The 19856-nt window shown below is 41.5% G+C and overlaps 1 long non-coding RNA gene across 1 annotated transcript in view; it reads right to left on the reverse strand.

The window, feature by feature from the left end:
- LOC109027949 (uncharacterized) overlaps positions 1–19366 on the reverse strand; it is a 97679-nt gene extending 78313 nt beyond the window's left edge. Inside the window, exon 1 of the long non-coding RNA XR_008667991.2 lies at positions 19271–19366. This is a non-coding gene — a long non-coding RNA (uncharacterized lncRNA). The remainder of the gene's footprint in view (positions 1–19270) is intronic.
- Positions 19367–19856: the final 490 nt, after the last annotated feature.

The raw sequence follows: 19856 nt of genomic DNA on the forward strand, positions 1-19856 counted from the left end.
TTTATTTTAAGGCTCAGATCTTCTCTTTGATGATGGGTTTGGTCATTGACATTCAAATCATGTTTCTTCTGTAAGCCATAACTCCTGGTTTTTCACTGGAGGGGACTGATTACTTAAAACACTTGGAACGAAATCTGACTAAGACCCCAGTAGATTCCTATGACGTTTTCCTCGAACTTTTACAGTTGTCTTCCTCACACCTAATTCAACATTAATTTTGTTAGTAAGTTGTCTTTATCAAGCCTGTGTGGAGCATTTATCTTATACTTCATCGACTCTCCTTTTGCACTCATATTTCATCAGTTTGTATAATAATTAAGTGCTATAACTACAAGATATAGTACAGCTGAGACAAACAAATGTATGTACAAATAAAACCAAAATACAGAATAAGTCCTGGGTCCCTACTTTTCCTTTTCTGACAAACACAGACATTCAGAAAAAGAAGAGAGCATTTCTTAAACCAAGGTAAACTGAATCGAATTTTTAAAGTTCTTTCCATTTCCACTACCCTCTGCAAAAATGTTTGCTATATGCTTATTGTCACCATCAAAGATGAAGTCACTCTCTCTGTCCCCTGAAAAATACAGAATTTTATTTTGTTTACCTGAAAGCTGTGTGATATGACTTTGAATTGAAAGTATTTATTGTCTGTAATAAGATATGTGTTACATTGGTAGCCGGTCTTTTTGTAAGTAAACTTTTCTTATTTTAAAACAGCTTCATATTTGCAGAAAAATCTCAACGACAGTACAGAATTCTCATATACCCCACATCAGGTTTCCCTTATAGTTAACAGTTGCTGGCTTTTTGATGTAACCGTAAGGCATTTAATCTGGAACAAAATAATCTCCCATTTTGTAGAAGTCATCAAAATGTACACTCTTTCTTTTGTAAAGTTATTATGCCGTTTCTGTTCCTCACTGCTAATCCAAAACTACAGCTACCAAAGGTATGTACACCTTTATTGTGTTGACCACCCAGGAACCCTTCCTTCAAATGGCACACAAGCACCTAATTTCCAGTTTGGGGAACAACCCCACCCCAACTCACAGTTTTTGGCATTCAGGTGGGGTGATTCCAGGGGTAGACATGGGGCTCAGGCCTGGCCAATCAGAGCACCCCTCACTCCAGCCACAGTAATCAACAAGTGGCTGGGGGAGATTGTGGCCACCTTGTGGGAGCAGCCTTGGATTATCTCAGTTTACACCTATTGTCCTGAGAGGATCATTAATGGATTTTCCTTTCACCTTCAAAAGCCAAAAATGATACAGTCCCTCCAGTGAAAGTCCTGAGCTATTCTATGCATGACTTTAGCTGCCTCCATAATTATATGAACCAATAAATACCATAGAAGAAGGGGGAGAATATTGGCTTAAAGTCATTTGACAAGAAAAGAGTGTCACTTGCCCTGTTCCTCATCACAAGTTCATGGTTGCAATCACCAAATCTTTCTGTTTGGCCACTTAAAGTTCATACATGCATAACCTGCACTGGCAACGCTGGAACATTTCCTTAGAAGAAGCACATGCAAAGACCTGGAAGCAAGAGAGGGGAGAATATGTTTCCAAAATGAAAGGGAGATCAAGAAGGAGAGAGATCAAGTGCAGAGGGAGGTGAGGGCGGGAGGGAAGATATTAGGCAGGGAGGGTAAGCAGGGGGCCATGTTGCGCAGGCTGCATAGAAGCTTGTGTGTTATTCTAAGGACAATAAGGAACCAGGAAAGGATTCAAGCCAGAAGGAGGGTCAAGACCATGTGCTCATTTTGGAGCAGTCTCTCTGAATGCTTAGAGAGAATGAAAGGCAGATCTGAAGACAGGAAGCTGCCTCAGGAAGCAATGATCTTGAGTTGGGGCTATGATAGTGGCAAGGGTAAGAAATGTATGTATTAAAGATATAGCCAGGCAATTCTCACGGGTCGAGTTTGGAGTCTCATTACTGGAAATTCCTGTCTAACCCTGGTCTCCTTTCCCTTTGCAAACCAAACCATTAGGGCCCAGAATACAGCCCTGCACAAATAAATATTTGTTCAATTAATGAGTCTCAATATATTTGTTCAATTAATGAGTCTCAATAGTTCGACAGTTGAATACAATTAGAGATGCAAGCCACCTCCAAATTCTCTAGCAAAGAAATTTTGTCTTGGTTCCTAGGTTTCACACATTCATGGGGGAAGTAATCATGCATTATCTACCTCAATATGGCAGCCTCAATTGCTTGAGCAAAAGCTGAAGTCAAACCTCTAAGATTTTCAAATACTTTGTTAAGTGTAACTATTCATATTCTTTTGCCCTTTAAACAGTAGAGAATCAGTAAAGTATTTTCTTGGTTCCGTTGATATTAGATAGAACTATTGACTTTCCTCCTCTTTTATGGCACCATAAAACATGTTGTACTGAAATAAAGGTTTACTTTGCAACTGAGAATTCATAGGCAAGGCTTCCTGCTGACTCCACAGAACCCAGGACAAGGGTGTCACTGTTTTTGTTGATGGAGGTATTCTTAGAACCAATTAACTACCCTTTCCAGAGGAACCTTTGGATCATAATTAGCTTTATGTGTGTGCGCACACACATATGTTCTGGAGAAAAGAGAGAAAGTGTACTACATATAAATGAGTAATTAGGTTTCTGCTAAATTAAAAATTTTCCCAAGTCACGGTCTGCACTTAGATAATCTGTTCTATTCTGCTAACTTCTGCTCGGAGCAATCACTGCCCATGAAACCATCACGTTTTCTTATTCCACAGAGGTCATAGAAGTTCTTTTCTTCTAATGGAGAAAGAAACCCTTGCCCATTTTCTCCCATGCCTGCAAAGGTCAGAGAGATGATGAAATAATACTCCAAAAAGATGTTTAGCCAAAGGAACTTTAGCTCAAGTCTTTGACTTTTACCCCTTAGACTAAAAGGCCACAATTTTGAGTTTCAGTGTCATGAGATCATGAAAGAGGAAGGGACCTCTGTGTTCAGCCAGGCAGAGAGGTAACAAGAAAAAGATATGTGCTCTAGAATTAGGCTTGAGTTCCGTCGGGGGCACCTCCTGGCTGTGAGGCCTTGGGAAAGATGCTCTGTCTCATTTGAGCCTCATTTTCCACATCTGTAAATTGGGGGCAGCAAATACTGAGGGTGACATCATCTTCACTGCATTGTAGTGAGGGTCACGAGATAGTGGCAAGAAAATGTACCTGTGAACTGTAAATAACTAGAGGAATGCATATTGATTTTTGCTATCTAGGTTGCCCCTTTTCCCAAAATGGAAACAGAGGTGCAGGACTTACCCAGAGCAGCAGCCTGGTGACCATCTAGAGTCCCAGCTCCCAATTCAGAGCACCTTCACCTCTGCACATGACCTTCCAGTTATTGACACTCCTCCAGCAGGGCTATGTTTACCTAATGTGTCAAACTCAATCCTGAGGGCAGCGACTCTGACCAGTAGTACAGCAGTTAACATCTAGATGGGAAATCCCAGTGTGTTTGGACTTATCATATCTTAGTTTAAACCAAATAATTCAACCAAAGCATAAGAGTATTCCTTTTGAGCCATCTCATTCTCAGAATTACAATTATTGATGTCACCCAAAGGGAACACCTAGCTCTAATTTATCTGAGGCCTTCCCTTTTTGAACACGGAAAGTTCCTCATGCCAGGAACTTCCTCAGTCCCAAGAAAACTGAGACAGTCATCCATCCCAAATGTCCATATTTCTCTGAATGTCTACAATATGCCAGGCACTGTTCTGAGCTCTTTATTTACAATGTTCTACTTATTCATTTGGAAATATAGATGAGGTAGGGTTATTTCCACTTGATGAGGTGAGGAAACTCAGTTCCGAGTGATCCAATAACTTGCCCAAGTCACACAGCCAATGTGTGTTGGAGCCAGGACCCAAGGCATTGTGAATCCAGAACTGTGTCATGTAACACTGACTCCTTGAATGCCCTGAACATTCTCAGGAATTGTGGGTGGGCGGTGTAAACTGCTTCACACCAGCTTATTTTATAATCTACCTGCCAGTTGTAATGGTTCTGCATTGATTGGAAAGTGGTTCTAGTATTCAAACTTGGGAGTGTGATAGTGAAAAGACCTCCAAGAAAATGCATATAAAGCCCTCAATTCAAGTTCCTACCACATTGTTTCTTGACTTTACATCTTCAAGTCTTTTTTTCCTTACCATATGAAATGAAAATAATAAAACCTACATCAAAGTAATACCTTGAGGCTCAAAGTGTTTAGAAAACATTTTGTAAGCTAAGAAACCCAATATATTAGCAAAGTGGGGCTTAATTTATTTACATTAGGTTAATTATGTTATTGAGGATTTATATGGTGTCACTGTACAAGCTTAATGGCTCTGTTAGCCTCTAATTTTTTTGGTTTATTTCCCAAAATTTACTTTCACAACCAGTATCTTCCAGACACCATATAGCAGACATCTGTGGTTGCCTGCACAGCAGGAATTCTTCCATTTCTCTTAATGAGATCCTGATTTCCACGTGGGAACATCATCCTGTCCCCATCCTCATTCTCAAACATGAGCTTTAGCCAATCATCACATGAAACAATCAGTGTCAGTGAGACATTTGTGAGAACTTCTGCAAAACACAAGTTCTCGTCATCTTCCATGGGCAAATTTATCTTCCCCACTGGATGTGAACAATAATAGTTAAAGCCACTAAAGCTATCAACAGTAGACTTAAGAGTTTTGAGTGAGGGAGAGAAGACGAATCCTCACTTCATGAAAGCAGAATTAAAACTAGAAAGAGAAATGGATTTTTTTTCATATCAATTTAGCTTTAAATCAAGTCACATACAAATTCCAGCTCTGCACTTTCAAGACTGAGTGAGCTTGGGTGTGGCCATTAACTTCTCTGAGCTTTTGTTTCCTCATCTGTAAAATAGGGATCAATCGCTTACTCCTTATAGTGCCGTGGTGAGTGTTGAACTGGGTAACTATTGTCAAGTTGCCTACCACAAGGCCTGGCAAATAAGTGCTCAGTGAGTGAGGGCTTTCCCTCGCTGCCCTGCCCCTAGCGGGGAAGACTGGGCAGTGACTATATAAAAAATGATTTGAAAATAAGATTCTTGTTTGGAGTTTAATAAGACTCCAAGAACTTTGCTCATGTTACTGTGTGTGATACAATAAAGTGAAAGGAGGCTAAATTATTTCTTACTATCTCATTTTCATATCTGTTTACATAATTCAATTTGCATTTTAATTTGCATATTAATTCACTTTCCAAGATGAACCCTGGACCAAATCCTGATGCAGTATTTTTTGTGTGTGTACCTGTGTATGGGATATAAGGTATGGCTTTGGGAAGAGGACAACCATGACCCTGATAAACAACTGGCTAGAAGACACAATTCCTCCAGTTACAGCCATCCTTAACCTCCTCATTCCCAGTCTCTTTGACCATATACTAAAGCTGTACTCACTCAGTCTAGGATTGTCCCATATTAACATAAATCTGAAAGAGAGTTAGAGGAGAGTAGGTCTTCTCTGGCTGTTCAGCTGTATCTTGGAAACCCAAAGATGCAGCTGGCCACTCTTCAACAACAGCAGCAGATAAGGAAGTAACGTGTCTGCTCCATCTGAACACCATCCAAAAGGAAATCCTCTCCAAGCCTACAGGAAACTCCAAGACTACAGCTGGCAAGAGAACACAGGGAATAAGAAGCGGCTAGGTTTAAAGACAGGAGCATAGAAATCAAGAATTTTCAGCCACCTCTGCTTCAACTATGTATTTCCCACTCTGGGAACCAGGGTTCCCACCTGTAAAATGGGCAGTCAGAAATAATGAAGAGTAAGAAACAATCTCAACATCAGGTCAGCTACTTCCAGCACAATCCTGGAGTGTGAGCACATCCTAGGGTATGTGAGCACATACGCTAGACCTATAGGATAATGGATGGAGTGAACCCTACAGGAGTACAATAAGTATGCCAGTGCTCCTTCAAAAACTTCCTTCCATTTCACAGGATTCTTTTCTTCCCAGCAAAATCCTTATCATCTCTGAGGCCCAGCTCAAATGCTGTCTCTTCTGTGATGTTTTTGCAACACTCATTGCCCAAGTAATCCCAGTTATTCAAGCTCTTAACCCCACAATGCCCTGTCCACAGACTCTGAAAGATGCTGATGCACTGTTGTGTCCCACGTCTGTTTCCCCAGCAGGTTGTGAGTTCTCAGTTGAATTCAGTTTCTTGTTGCAGAGTCTTTACCAAACCACAGAAGAATCAAAGTTGAACAACATGGAATATCTACACTGGAGCAGCCCACAGTTCAGGGATGGACACAGAACAAGAGAGATTCATTACAGACATGAAGCACAGAGATGTTGGGGTTTTCTCTGTTGGGAAGAATAAGAGGTCCAAAGAAGCTTCCCAAAGAGATGGCACCTCAAGGGTCAGGACCTCACCTTGTTAATCTCCATGACCCAGCATCTACTACAGCATCTGTCACAACTGGGCTCTGAAAATGTTGGCTAAATAAATGAATGAATGATATCAATACACAGGGTTTTTCCCCATTTTCTGAATATTCTGGACTAGGGGATATCTCAGAACAGTACTTAGCACCTAGTGTGTGGTCAATAAATTCTTGTTAAACCACTAAAAATTGCTGGACAGCTGAACTGAAAATTACTCACAGCCCCATTCAACTGCATCAGCCATGAAAATCAACTCAGAATTTGCAAATCTATGCTGGCATTTAGCACTTAAGATGTAAATAGAGAGTGTCAGCCATGTGGCTAAGATCAGCTCTAATTCAGTGTTCATCTCTGAAATTCATTAATGATTAAATATTTTTTTCCTTTGCTCTCTATGGGAGTTGAAACAAGTATCATGTATCCAAAGGGTTCAGTTTGGCCCAACATTAATTCACTTAATGTTTCAACAAAAATTTATTGACCATCTACTAGGTGCTGAGTGCTAGAATCCATTGACTACCTACTAATGAAGTGCTAGATTTTAACACACGGACATCTGTGGTAAAACAGTAAATTCTCTAACCTCATCTAGAGGGGTTGAAGGTTCTGCGTTTGCCTACCTTCTATAGTCAGAGACTACTGGTATTTCAATCCATAAGTATTAACTGAAAGTCACTCTAGTTCTCTGCACAAGTGAAGCAGAGCATATTATTATTTTGTCCTTGTTGCTCTATCTAAATGTCATTCCCTCTTCTCCATCCCATCACTTATTTTGTCCTTGGAATTCCTTCTGGATTTCCTCAAGATCATATAAAGCTCCATGAAGGCAGGACACTGTCTGACTCATTGGCTCCTGAGTCCCTTGAACGTAGTGCTGAGCTTGGCATATAGCAAGGGCTCAATAAATGTTTATTGAATGAATATATGACATGATGAATGATTAGATGAAAACGTCTCCTTTTCCAGGAAGTTTTCCCTGTTTCTAAAAAGGAGTTAAGGGCCTCTGCTGAGGGCTCCCCAAGTCTCTCCTCTGGGTCCAGCAGAGCACATTCTCCTTCTCCATTTTCTCCTGTCTCCGCTGCTCAATGGAGAGTTCCTCTAAGGCACAGGCCATGAGTGTTTCATCTCTAATTTCCTGACTCTAGCAGAGGGATGTTCACAAAGGATGTGCTCAGATAATAAATATTGATTAAACTCAACAGACCTAAACAAAGGGAATCTCTAAACTCCTGGGTAACTCACTGCAGATTGGCCCTCAATCGGTTTCTAGGGATCCACTCTATCCCCTGAAAACTCCGGTGGTACTGAAGAGCCTCTTAAAGTTAAAAAGCATCAGTGGGATGGAGGTGGGATTTATGTTGATCATCAGAGGCCAAAAGTCCAGTCACAGCTGTGGGAATGAGGAAAAGAGTGAATACTATTCGTATTTCTTACCATTAAAACTAAAAATCATATTCTAATACTGTACACAGAAGAATCAAGTGCATTCTCCAGCAGGCAATTGACACCGGCCTGCTTATTGGAACTGCGAAAGAATAAGCAACCACAAAGGCAAGAATACACAAGTACTGTTCTGCTTATCCCAGGGAGGTGATTCATGGGCTCTTCCTGCCATCTGGTTTCCTGGCAGGGATGGTAGAGGCAAATCTGAGGCGGGACCACTTGCTGCTTAGGATACCAACGTGGTAAGAAGCATCACCAACCTGCCATCATCACCAATCAGACAACTTGGGGCTCTCCCCTCTTGATAGCCCTGCCCTCAGGCTGCTCTGTCCTGATGGTAATTTCGGTCATGGGGAAAAGGCGCCAATTTTACCCTTACTTTCTCCCCAGTAATGGTACCTGATGGCCCTCATAATTGTAAAAGCACACAATCACAGCAGCTATTAACTTGCTGACACATCCTTGAGTTACTCTTCTAAAATATATCCCTAAGTGGATTGCAGAAGTCTCTGGGTGACCGTAGGATCAGACCATCCAATGCAAGACATCACCAGTCCATTGCTGTCACTGAAACCTGGCTTTGTTGGGATGGCATTGGTCTGCAGCAACCTTTCCGGCACTGGTTCCTCAGCCCACTGGAGCCAAGGATTTCTGGTGGGAACATCTGGTAAACCATAGGATCTTTCTGTTCTCCACATTACCCAGACATGCATGCATTAGGGGAGAAAACATAAACATTTATACTCTCAATCTGCTCCACCCCTCAAAAACGGTATAATGCCTAAAACAGGTCTGGTTTCTATCAGGGACAGGTGGGCCATCTCTCTGTATTCCACTTCCCTCATATATTAAAGTAAGAATACACACTTCCATTTAAAGTTACAAAGAAGAAGGATCAGCTTCTTTTGAGTATGTAAAGTCTCAGTGGCATCAACCAATAAGTGGAGACTGTTAAACTCTCCAGTGGTGGTATAATGTGGACAACCTTGTGAGTTTACATGTTTGTGCATGCTTGTCATGTGCTAGAGACTGTGCTAAGCACTTTACAAGTCTTATTGCTTCTAATTTTCACAACAAACCTAGGAGACAGGCATTATTACCATCTCCATTTTAGAGGTGAGGACACAGGCTCAGAGATAAAGTGATATGGCCCAAATCCCCATGGCTAGTTAAATAGTGGTGCCTGGGTTTGAATCCAAGTGGCCTAAATTCAAAGTCCAGGCCCTTAGCCAATACTCTGGGTTAGGGTAAGAAGAAAATTGATAATGTATGAATCAGAGATATTCCAGATTAAAGGAAGCTTGAGGAGCTCCTCCCCAATGTTTTGATGTTGCAGGTGGGGAAGTTTTTGAAATTGGAAGCTGCTTAAGGCTTAAATTGTTATGAGCCAACGCTTGGCAAGAACGAGTTGCCCAAGTTCTTTGCAATTATGATGGCTAGGCCCATATACTCTAGCAGAACATTTTGTACATGATTGTTGCTCAAGTAATATTATTTGAAGAAAGAATGACAGTTTGACTCAAAATGAGAAGATCTTGACTCATACTTCACCATCAAAACTGATTCCTTTTCTGTGGCCATTTCTTCATCTGTAAAAAGGGCATAGTGGTTTCTGCTTAACTTTAAGACACCAAGATAAAAGGTTACATAAACCCACTGAGGCATATTCCTACAATGCACATTTATACATGCTTAGTGGCATTCTGATGGCTGATAAAAGTAAGACTTACTGAAAATAAAAACAAGAAAGAAAGAACAAATAAAAATAAATTTTCATATTGTTGCCAGACTGAAAACGCCCTTAGAACAAGGATGGTGTTTGGATTGGTCGCCACTGTATCTGTAATGCCAAGTAGTTATCACTGTTTGTATACATTTGGAGAATAAAGGAATGCATCACCAAGAATGTTTAATACAATGCAAAAGGAATTTTGAGAAAAAGGTAGGTGGAAAAATGTAGGATACAAATTTGCTCATATGGTATAAACCCAGCTCCATAAAAAAGCAAGAAATACGTAGGAGAGAAAAAGAATTTAAGCCCAGAAGGAAATACACAAAACACAGAGTGGTTTGCCTCTGAATAATAGAGTAATGAGGAAATCATTTTTCTGCCCCATTCAGTTTTTTCTGAATTCTTTAAATTTTCCACAATGATCAGTTGTTAATGGATAATCAGGAAAAAATGAAAAATAAAACTATTCACAGAGTCCAGCTTAAAAACCCAAGTCCTAACATAAGGAGGTCACTGAGTCTGAGCAGCTTGGGTGTGGGGATCTCGGCTGTGAGCTACCCACTGCACACCATTAGAGCAGACGTTTAGCCCTGAGTCATATTCCAAAGCCATATTATACACTTGAACTTGCCTTCCCCAACCCTACAGCTGCACAGCAGACATGCTCAAAGTCCCATATGCTTCTTTAGTGCAGATTATTCAAGAAACACAGGCTGGGGGGAATGGCATTGTCAGGAATATCGCAAGACAGGCAAGATTTGCAGGTGCACAGCAGCAGAAACCCACAGCCATGGTTATTCAAGTGAAGCTGGAATCTAAAGGGATGAACAGACCTAGAAGCTCCTTGTGCGGTCACTTTGTCTGTGTCTCCATAGCCAGCTTTCTCAATTAGTTGCGACTTATAAATAAGCATGTTTCTGAAATCTCCAACACATTTCCTATGGGACCAAAGAAGATAAAGAGATGGGGCCGAGTGTGGATGAGTGGAGAATACAGATATGCTCAGGCTGGGCATTTCATATGGCTTGCAGAGGTTTTAGTGAGTGATGGAACGTTGCAGGCCCCATCAGTCCATCAGGGGATGTTCATTTTGAAGTGAAGATCTGGACCCTTCTGCTCCACGTGGCCCACTCTGGTTTATGGCTCTGTCTCTGGTTGTCTATTAACATGAGTTAGTGCCAGTACTTTATAGTCTAAACCTTTGCAACAGAAAACAGCCATTCTTTGAGCTCAGCGAGCCCAGCAAGAGCAACAATGTATGGAACGAGGAGCGTCATTTCTCTGGACACTTACTTTCTGCCCCTTGCCCTAATGTACAACTACAGTCTTCTAAGCACAATACTTCTTTTTAGCAAGGCTTTAAAATACAGTTCTGCCTCTCTCTATTTCTATTCTCACTACTCGTGTTCAAGGGCCTAGTCTCCCTCACCTCTCTCCTGCACTGCTGGCTTCTACCCTTGCCCCCTCTCTTCCATTCTCCACTGGTAGCCAGAGTGAGCTTACAGAAACAGAATTGAGATCACACATCACTCCCCTGCTTAAAATAACTTAGAACTCTCCACATTGGCATGCAAAGGGCTGTTGGACTTGAGCTTCCTTCCTGACACCCCCTTGAGCTACTTGTCTCCTTTTCTATGTTCTAGCCATGCTGTTTGCAAACCTACCTAGCTTGTTCCTACCTTGGGACCCTTGCACTGACAACTCTGTCTGCCAAAAAGGCTCCCCACCTGAGTGTAAATTAGTTCAACCATTGTGGAAGACAGTGTGGCAACTCCTCAAGGATCTAGAACCAGAAATACCATTTGACCCAGCAATCCCATTACGGGGTATATACCCAAACGATTATAAATCATTCTACTATAAAGACACATGCACACGTATGAAACTTGCAGCACTGTTCACTATAACAAAGACTTGGAACCAGCCCAAGTGCCCATCCATGATAGACTGGATAAAGAAAATGTGACACATATACATCATGGAATACTATGCAGCCATAAAAAAGGATGAGTTCATGTCCTTTCCAGGGACATGGAAGAATCTGGAAACCATCATTCTCAGCAAACCAACACAGGAACAGAAAATCAAATGCCGCATGTTCTCACTCATAAGTGGGAGCTGAGCAATGAGAACACATGGACACAGGGAGGGGAACATCACACACGAGGGCCTGTTGGGGGTGGGGGGTTAGGGAAGGGATAGCATTAGGAGAAATACCTAATGTAGATGACGGGTTGATGGGTGCAGCAAACCACCATGTCACATGTATACCTATGTAACAAACCTACACACTCTGCACATGTATACCAGAATTTAAAGTATAATAATTTTTTTTTAAAAAAAGGCTCCCCATTCTCACTTACAATCTTCTTTTAGTTTGTTCTTGATAAGCTTTCAGCTCTTGACCACAAATAGGATCTCCAGGGTCCATCTAGTTCAATTCTCTGTTTAAGATTTATTCCTAAGAAGGAGGAAGGGAGTGGGGAAACGGCTGAAAAACTATCTACTGGTTACTATGGTTAGTAACTGGGTGACAGGGTCAATCATACCCAAAACCTCAGCATCACACAATATACCAATATAACAAACTTGCACATATACGCCCAAACCCAAAATAAAAATTTAAATTTAAATTTTAAAAAATATTTCTTAAGAGATTTATTCCTAACTTTGAAGTATATTGTTCTTTACAGTCTGTTTCCCTCTGTAAGAAAGCAAAACCCATAAGAGACTAAGGATCTTGACAATTTAAAGCTGTATCCCCAGTACCTAGGACGTTGGCAATATCAATTCATATGTTTTTAATGCATTCCTGAATGAATGAATAAAACAAATTCAAGCTTAAGTGGAACCCAAAATCACAGAAATGCTGTTGTTCTTCAGTACATTACTAAGTGCAGTGCCTCCTTGACCCGTCTACCCTAAATCATCAAAGGATGAAGAAAACCTTCAAGAAGTGATTCCAAATCCTAGTTTCACCATTTACTCCATGATTCTAGACAAGTCTTAAATTCTCTGCACGTGTTTTCTCTTCTAAAATAGAAGATGTAAGAGAAATAAAAACAGCTGTACCTAGAGTTGTGATGCCTATTCAATGAGTGAGTATATGTTGGGCACTTTGAACTGTATCTGACACATGCATCACCATGAGGATATTCTCCCCATGTTGACAGCATTGTGTAATAAAAAAGCTTTTAGCTCTGCCGCTGGAAATAGGCAGGAGGGGGCCCAGCAGGGAGCAAGTCTGAAAGCAGGGAGACCCTGTAAGGAGATTGATCCCCCCACAGCTGACTGGTAATGAGGCTGGGCCAGGGGAGAGGCAGTGCAAGTAGAGATGAGCTGATAAATTAACAGAGCAATGCAGAAGTAGAATTAATAGGATTTGTCTATTGTTGGAGCTATTGGAGGGAGGAGTCAAGAGCAGGAAGCTGAGGATGCAGACCTGGCCACCCGCGATAGGGATGAGCAGCTGTCTACTCACATCCACTCATAAGCCAACCCAGGAGATGCTCAGGGCACAAATCACATACAACCTGGAACCTGCCTTGAGGACGTGGGTGCAAAGAGGGGAACCAGCAGAGACAAAAAAAAAATAAGTGATGAGGGTCACCCTGGGGGTACGAACAGAGGACAATGTGGTCACAGAATGGGATACGATTTCTTCAAGTATAGGAGATTTGGATAGGCATCACAGAAAAAGTGACAGCCCGCAACATTTTTATTGCACTCCTTATAGCATACCCGAAAGCATTGGTGAGGACACAAAAACTAGAGATAAGAATCAGATTCTAAAAAGACAATTCTCTTTTCCATTCCTGTGCTCTCCCCTGCAACTTCCCAATCCCTCACCTCTAATTAACCCACCCACCCCTTCACTAGCTTCTGATTTCAGGCAACGTCCAGTACTTGTTCCACCTTTCTCTCTGACCAGCCATCAAGAAGATCTTGTATGTTTCTCCTACACACCCCTGGCCCTGGACCCAGGAATTCTTCCATTTTTCCATATTTGGGCTATATTAAGTAATAAGCCCACACGCTTTCTGTTGAGAAAATACAAAAAGATGTTTCCCTCTGTCATAAAGAAAAAGAGGTAACCCAGGGAACATTTTGTCCCTCTAGTTATCTTCCCACAGGCCCATCAAGAATCAGGCAGTTGGTGAAAAAGAAACACAGAGAACCTAGGAACATAATAGGAAGACCACCATGGGCCCTTAGGGGGTCAGTGAAGGCTTATGATGCAAAAACAAGGTCTCAGGTACCTTAAAAACTCCACTTCCCTCTCTAGGATCCCCAAGAGAGCTTGACAGCATCCCTCTATGCAGATGTTCATAAATCAGGCATATGTAACTCTGCAGTTTCCTGCACATAATTGATCACAGTTGAGCTGTTCAGACATTAAATCCAAAGGACATCAGAGAAGGACGAGTTCAGTAAAGAACACTGAGAAAGAAGTAGACCCTGAGCATAGATCTTGGCATACATGCGTGGGAAATGGCCTCTCAAGGGGTCATTATCCATTCAACTACACACACGTTAATTTGGAAAGAGAAAGTTCCTGCCTTGAGTAAATTACTGTCTGTTAGGGGAAGTGAAAATCCACTAGGGGTAACAAATAACAAATTTAAATGCCTTCTGGGTCCAGCAGATACCATCAATACCTATCATGACAAAGGAGGTGGGTGGCTTGTGAAAAACCAGAGAGTCCAGGGCCACCTGAAACACCCTCAATTTCAGAAACATTTTACATTTCATGACTAGCAGATAAATACCCCCGGGGTAGTGAATTTTCAAAATCTCACACAGGTCTCCTTAGAGCAGAGTTTCTCATCTCCAGCAATATTGACATTTGGAGTCAGATAATTATTTTTGGGTTGGGGGGTGGGCACTGATATGTTCATTGTAGGATGTTTAGCAAGATCTCTGGACTCTGCACACTAGATACCAGTAGCACCCCCATAGTGGTGACAATTAACTGTGTCCCCAGACATTGCCAAATGTATCCTGGGGAGCAAAATCATCTCCTATTCTCACCTCCTGAGAAAGAAGTGCAGGATATCACAATAGCAGAGGGCAATGGAAGATGACAGTCCCATGCTAGAAGCTGCTTTACAAACACAGTCAGCTGCTATCTCCACAACAGGCGGGTGAGGAAGGATTCATGACCCTCAATGAAATGAACAAATGCAAGCAAAGCCAAGTTGCCATTGAATGTGGCAGTTATTGTTTATTTATTTTATTATTTATTTTATTTATTTATATTTTAATTACTCTCTCTCTTTTTTCTTTTTCTTTTTCTTTTTTTTTTTTTTTTAGAGAGATTGGGTCTCACTGTGTTGCCCAGGCTGGTCTCAAATGTCTGGCTTCAAGCAATCCTCTCACCTTAGACTCCCAAAGTGCACTCCGCCCTGCCAGAGTTACTATTTGAATCCAGACATTCTGACTCTGAGGCTGGGTTTTAACTAGCCTGACATCACGCCTCAAGCAGGGGATTTTTCAAAGGACAGGATGATGGAGCTGAGGCTCAAGAGACAGTCAGCCTTGACCTCTGTGTGTGGAGCATCACTCCAGCGATTTCCCTGTCCATGGTGTAGAAGATGGGCTGGCGAGAGGCCACAGACGTCCGGAGGCTGCTGCAGTTGTATTGATGATAAATGACAAGGGTCTGCACTTAAGCAGTGGGAGTAGGGACATAGAAGATACTAAAACTATTTAGGCTGGGGGCAATGACTCACGCCTGTAATCCCAGCCCTTTGAGAGGCCGAGGCAGGCAGATAATTTGAGGCCAGGAGTTCGAAACCAGCCTGGCCCATATGGTGAAACCCCCCCCCATCTCTACTAAAAAATACAAAAATTAGCCGGGCGTGGTGGCAGGCACCTGTAATCCCAGCTACTCAAAAGACTGAGGCGGGAGAATCTCTGGAACCTGGGAGGCGGAGGTTGCAGTGAGCCAAGACCAAGATCATGCCACCATGCTCCAGCTTAGGCAACAGAGTGAGACACTGTCTTTAAAAAAAAAAAACAAAAATTAAAGACAAAATTGACAGGATTCATGATTGATTGAACTAGGGAGTTTTTTAAAATTCTAGAATATTCCACAATTAGTCATAATACTTAATATCAACTGGTTTCACAAACCAACTAACTATCACAGCAGCTTAATAATAAGTTTTATTTCTCACCCATGATGGTCCAATTGCGTGTTTGGCCAGCAGCCTTCAAAGAAGTGACTCAGGGATTCAAAATCCCTGCATCTTGTGGCATCGGCCTACTCTAGGTCAGGGGTCATCAAACTACTGCCTGTGGACCAAATCCAGCACTGCTTGTGGGCCAAATCCAGCCACTGCCTGTCTTTGTAAACACATTTTTTATTGGGACACAGTCATGCTCATTTGTTTATGTATTATCTATGGGGGTTTCATATTACAACAGCAGAGTTGAATAATTGCAACAGATGCAGAGACTGTATCATCCATAAGGTCTACAACATTTACTATCTGGCCGTTTGCTGGAACAGTTTGCTGACCCTTGCCCTCAGCTCTCCTTGGAGTCTCTCACTGGATTTCATGTTTCTATTGGCCAATGAGAAAAAAGAGAAAGTAAGAGGGCTCACACGAGAGGTTTGTCACCAGCTGGACCTGATGCATGCCCTTCCTGTGGCCACACACTGTTCACTGGTCAAGACTCAGACTCACGGCCCCACTCACTGCAGGAAAGCTGGGAAGCATGCAGGCAATGGTGGATAAGGCTGAGAACCCACAGTCTACGCCACACATCCATCCATGGCTCTGGAGGAACTTCCTTTTGCTGATTATCATCCTTTGGTTTCCTTAGAATGGAAAACTCATATATTCTTGCAAAGTGCTATAAACAACCATATCTCACTGAGATGCATTAATGACCAACATAAACTACTGATCCCTGAGTTTAAACAAATGTATTATGTTAGTTGATAATCTTAGAATAAACATGACCTCAATTAATAAATTTTCTCAGAGCTATGTACTCTCTCTTAGTTCAAGTAAGCGTACAAATGGAAATTCAGTTTAACTGGATAATACAGAGTGTCTACTTTGTGCTCAGCACTGTGCCAAGCAGAAAGAAAAATAAAGACCTACCGGATACCTGCCAGGACCTCATCCTATGCGTGAAATACATAAATATAGAAATAACAAAAGAAGTATTATGTAATATGAAGTTTTATCTTCTTATCAGCTCAGAGAAAGAATATATCATAAGGACTGGGATAGCTGAGAGTCACTTCCTAGAGGGGGGAGAAAAGCCATTATAATTTATAACTGTGTTCAATAAAAATTAAAAACAGTGAAAGTTGATCAAATGTAAAAAACACTTTAAAACTTAGAAGTCATTCTCACTATGTGATCTTCTTTAATATTCATCAAAATTCTGTAATTTCCAGTGTCATCAGGACTAGCTCAGTTTCAGTGAATTCCAGCAAGGGATGTCAAGTCACCTGAGACCTGGAACACACAGCCTGTGAGGAGAGCAGCAGGCCTGAAACAAGGGCGGGATTTTTCTTTTTCTTTTTTATTTTCTCCCCTTACCCCCTCTTTCTGATTTTTACTCCAGGGCTCTTTCTACTACCACATTGTCATTAAAAATAAAATAATGTCATTTGACAGACTTAAACTGAGATAACCACAGAAAACTCCAGATCTGTTCCAAAGCAAACAGCAGCCAGGAAATCCTTTCCATGCACAGACAGTAACATTTCTCCTTAGCTCAAGGATGGTGCAGCCAAGGGTAAAGGAAATGAGGACACAAGTTGAATGCTGTCCCTGAAGAGTGCTCCTTCCAGGAGCTCAGGTCAAAGGCAGCTTTGAGATTAAAACACAGCTATCCTGATAGGGGAAGGAAGTAGCACTGTGAGGGTTGTCAATTTTATCAAGTTCAGTAAATGAACTAGACAAAGAACAATTGATCAAGAATATGCAGCCCTTTGTTGGCAGTTCTGAAGAATTCTGGCTTCTCTCTGGGGTCATGCTCCCAGGTCCCCGTGGCCCATGCTGTTTGTCATCTACACTCACAGGCCGCTGGGATGGTAAGCTCCTGAATGACAAAGGATATCTGGGTGTGCCGCACACGTATGTACACAGTATTCTGCCTACATATGCAGGAGGTCTCCATGTTGTGGTAGAGTAGACGCCCGCTGTTATGGCCCACTTGAGCCAAGCATGTCCATAGGGTGAACTGTAGCAGTCACCATGACAAGTCTGGCAAAAGGACTTCCCTTTGATGAGGAAGTCACCATGGAAATGGGAGAAGAAATGAAGTCATTTGCCTTGGCCCTTAGAAATAAAGTTCACATCCTTAGTGTGACATATCTGTGCCCTGGTCCCCATTCACTGGGGCAATCTTTCTGTGTCAACTCCTGCTTTTCAGTGTCCCACCAATATGAGACGCTCAGTACATTACTCACCATATACCTGGGCTTGCTTATAATTCCACTTCCTGCTTCCTGGTGTGCCACTCCCACTTTCTCCACCTGGAAAACCCCTATCCATGTGCCATACTTAGCTATTAATGTCAGTTCATGTGTAACAATTTCTCCAAAGTGTTTTTTTAGTGTCAGGAAGCCACTCTTTTTGCTTTGCAACTGTAACTCTTTGTATGCATTATTAATATAGCACATGTTACATTCTGTTGACATACTCTATGTTCTTCTCTGTTTCTCCAACCAGTCTGGATAGTTGAATGGACAGGCATGATGTCTAACTCTTTTCTGTTTTCTCCAGGCACCTATCAGAGTGTCTGACATGTAGTAGACATTCAACAAGTGTTTGCTGGAGATGGTAAATCTCAGGGGAAAATCTGGTTGGAAGGAAACTGTGAGGAAGTGGAAGGAGGCAAGAATTGAAGCTTGAAGTATTCCAGCCCCACCACTCTGTGCCCTTGAAATCATGGACACTTCAGCAAGCATCTATTTCTTCATTTAGAAAGTGGGAGTATTTTGTCTACCTTACATATTAATAACAAAGTCAAGATTAGGCAATAAAAAGCTAGGAGGAAATATTTGATTAATTGTGTCAACAATGAATTAATAAAGACATGAAAGGAATTTGCAACATGTACTTTTAGCAACACTGATTCATTGCTACAAAGTGATAAGAAGGAAAAAACAGAAGATGGTATCAACTGGTAGGATAAGAGGAGGGTCTAACCTTTTGGCCAATTTGCTGAGCAATCAATTCGAATTTACATCCAAATGGTCATTTAGTCTCAGAATAATGAAGAACAGAGAAATAAGAAGGTAGAAACTCACTGAATGAAATCATGACTACTCTAACTCTCCTTATCCTTCCAGATGCTGTTCAATCACATCATTTGTTGGTGTTTGCATTTGTTTATTAGTATTTTTATTCACTGAGAGGCCCACACAGCTCACTCTCAGAGTCTGGCAGCTCCAAGGAGATCACTTCCACTGTAGGTAGATTTGCTCTTATCAGCATCATTGCCTTAGAAGGGGAGAGTGTTCCATCTGCCTTAGTCAACAGTAGTAATATTAGTAGCAATGGTGGTGACAGAAATAGGTAGCAATGGTTGTGTTATGGAAATTCACATTTATTGAAATCTCATCAATGACCATGTACTGGCCAATCATTTAACTACATCTCAGTTAATCTTCAAAACTCACCTGCAAGTGACTTACCATCTTTTATTCAACTAATATTTAATAACACCTTCTAGGCACTGGGGATATAGCACTGAACACACCAGACGAGATCTTCAGTCTCATGTCAATTATTGTTTGCTGGTGGGAGAAGAAAGACAACAGACAAAAAAAAAAAAAAAAGTAACCGCACTAGATAACACATTTTCTTTTTCTTTTTTTTTTTTAATTATACTTTAAGTTCTAGGGTACATGTGCACAATGTGCAGGTTTGTTATACTTTAAGTTCTAGGGAACATGTGCACAATGTGCAGGTTTGTTTCATATGTATACGTGTGCCATGTTGGTGTGCTGCACCCATTAACTTGTCATTTACATTAGGTATATCTCCTAATGCTATCCCTCCCCCTCCCCCCACCCCATGACAGGCCCCGGTGTGTGATGTTCCCCTTCCTGTGTCCAAGTGTTCTCATTGTTCAACTCCCACCTATGAGTGAGAACATGATAACGCATTTTCTAACATGTGACAGAAAGTGACTGAAAGGTGAACTCTGTGTTAGGTAGGAGAAAACTTATTGGTCTCATCAATGAGGCATTAGAGGCTCAGAGAAATTACATAACTTCT

The sequence above is a fragment of the Gorilla gorilla genome, chromosome 7, assembly GCF_029281585.2.
Source record: "Gorilla gorilla gorilla isolate KB3781 chromosome 7, NHGRI_mGorGor1-v2.1_pri, whole genome shotgun sequence".
In the NCBI taxonomy this organism is placed as follows: Eukaryota; Metazoa; Chordata; class Mammalia; order Primates; family Hominidae; genus Gorilla; species Gorilla gorilla.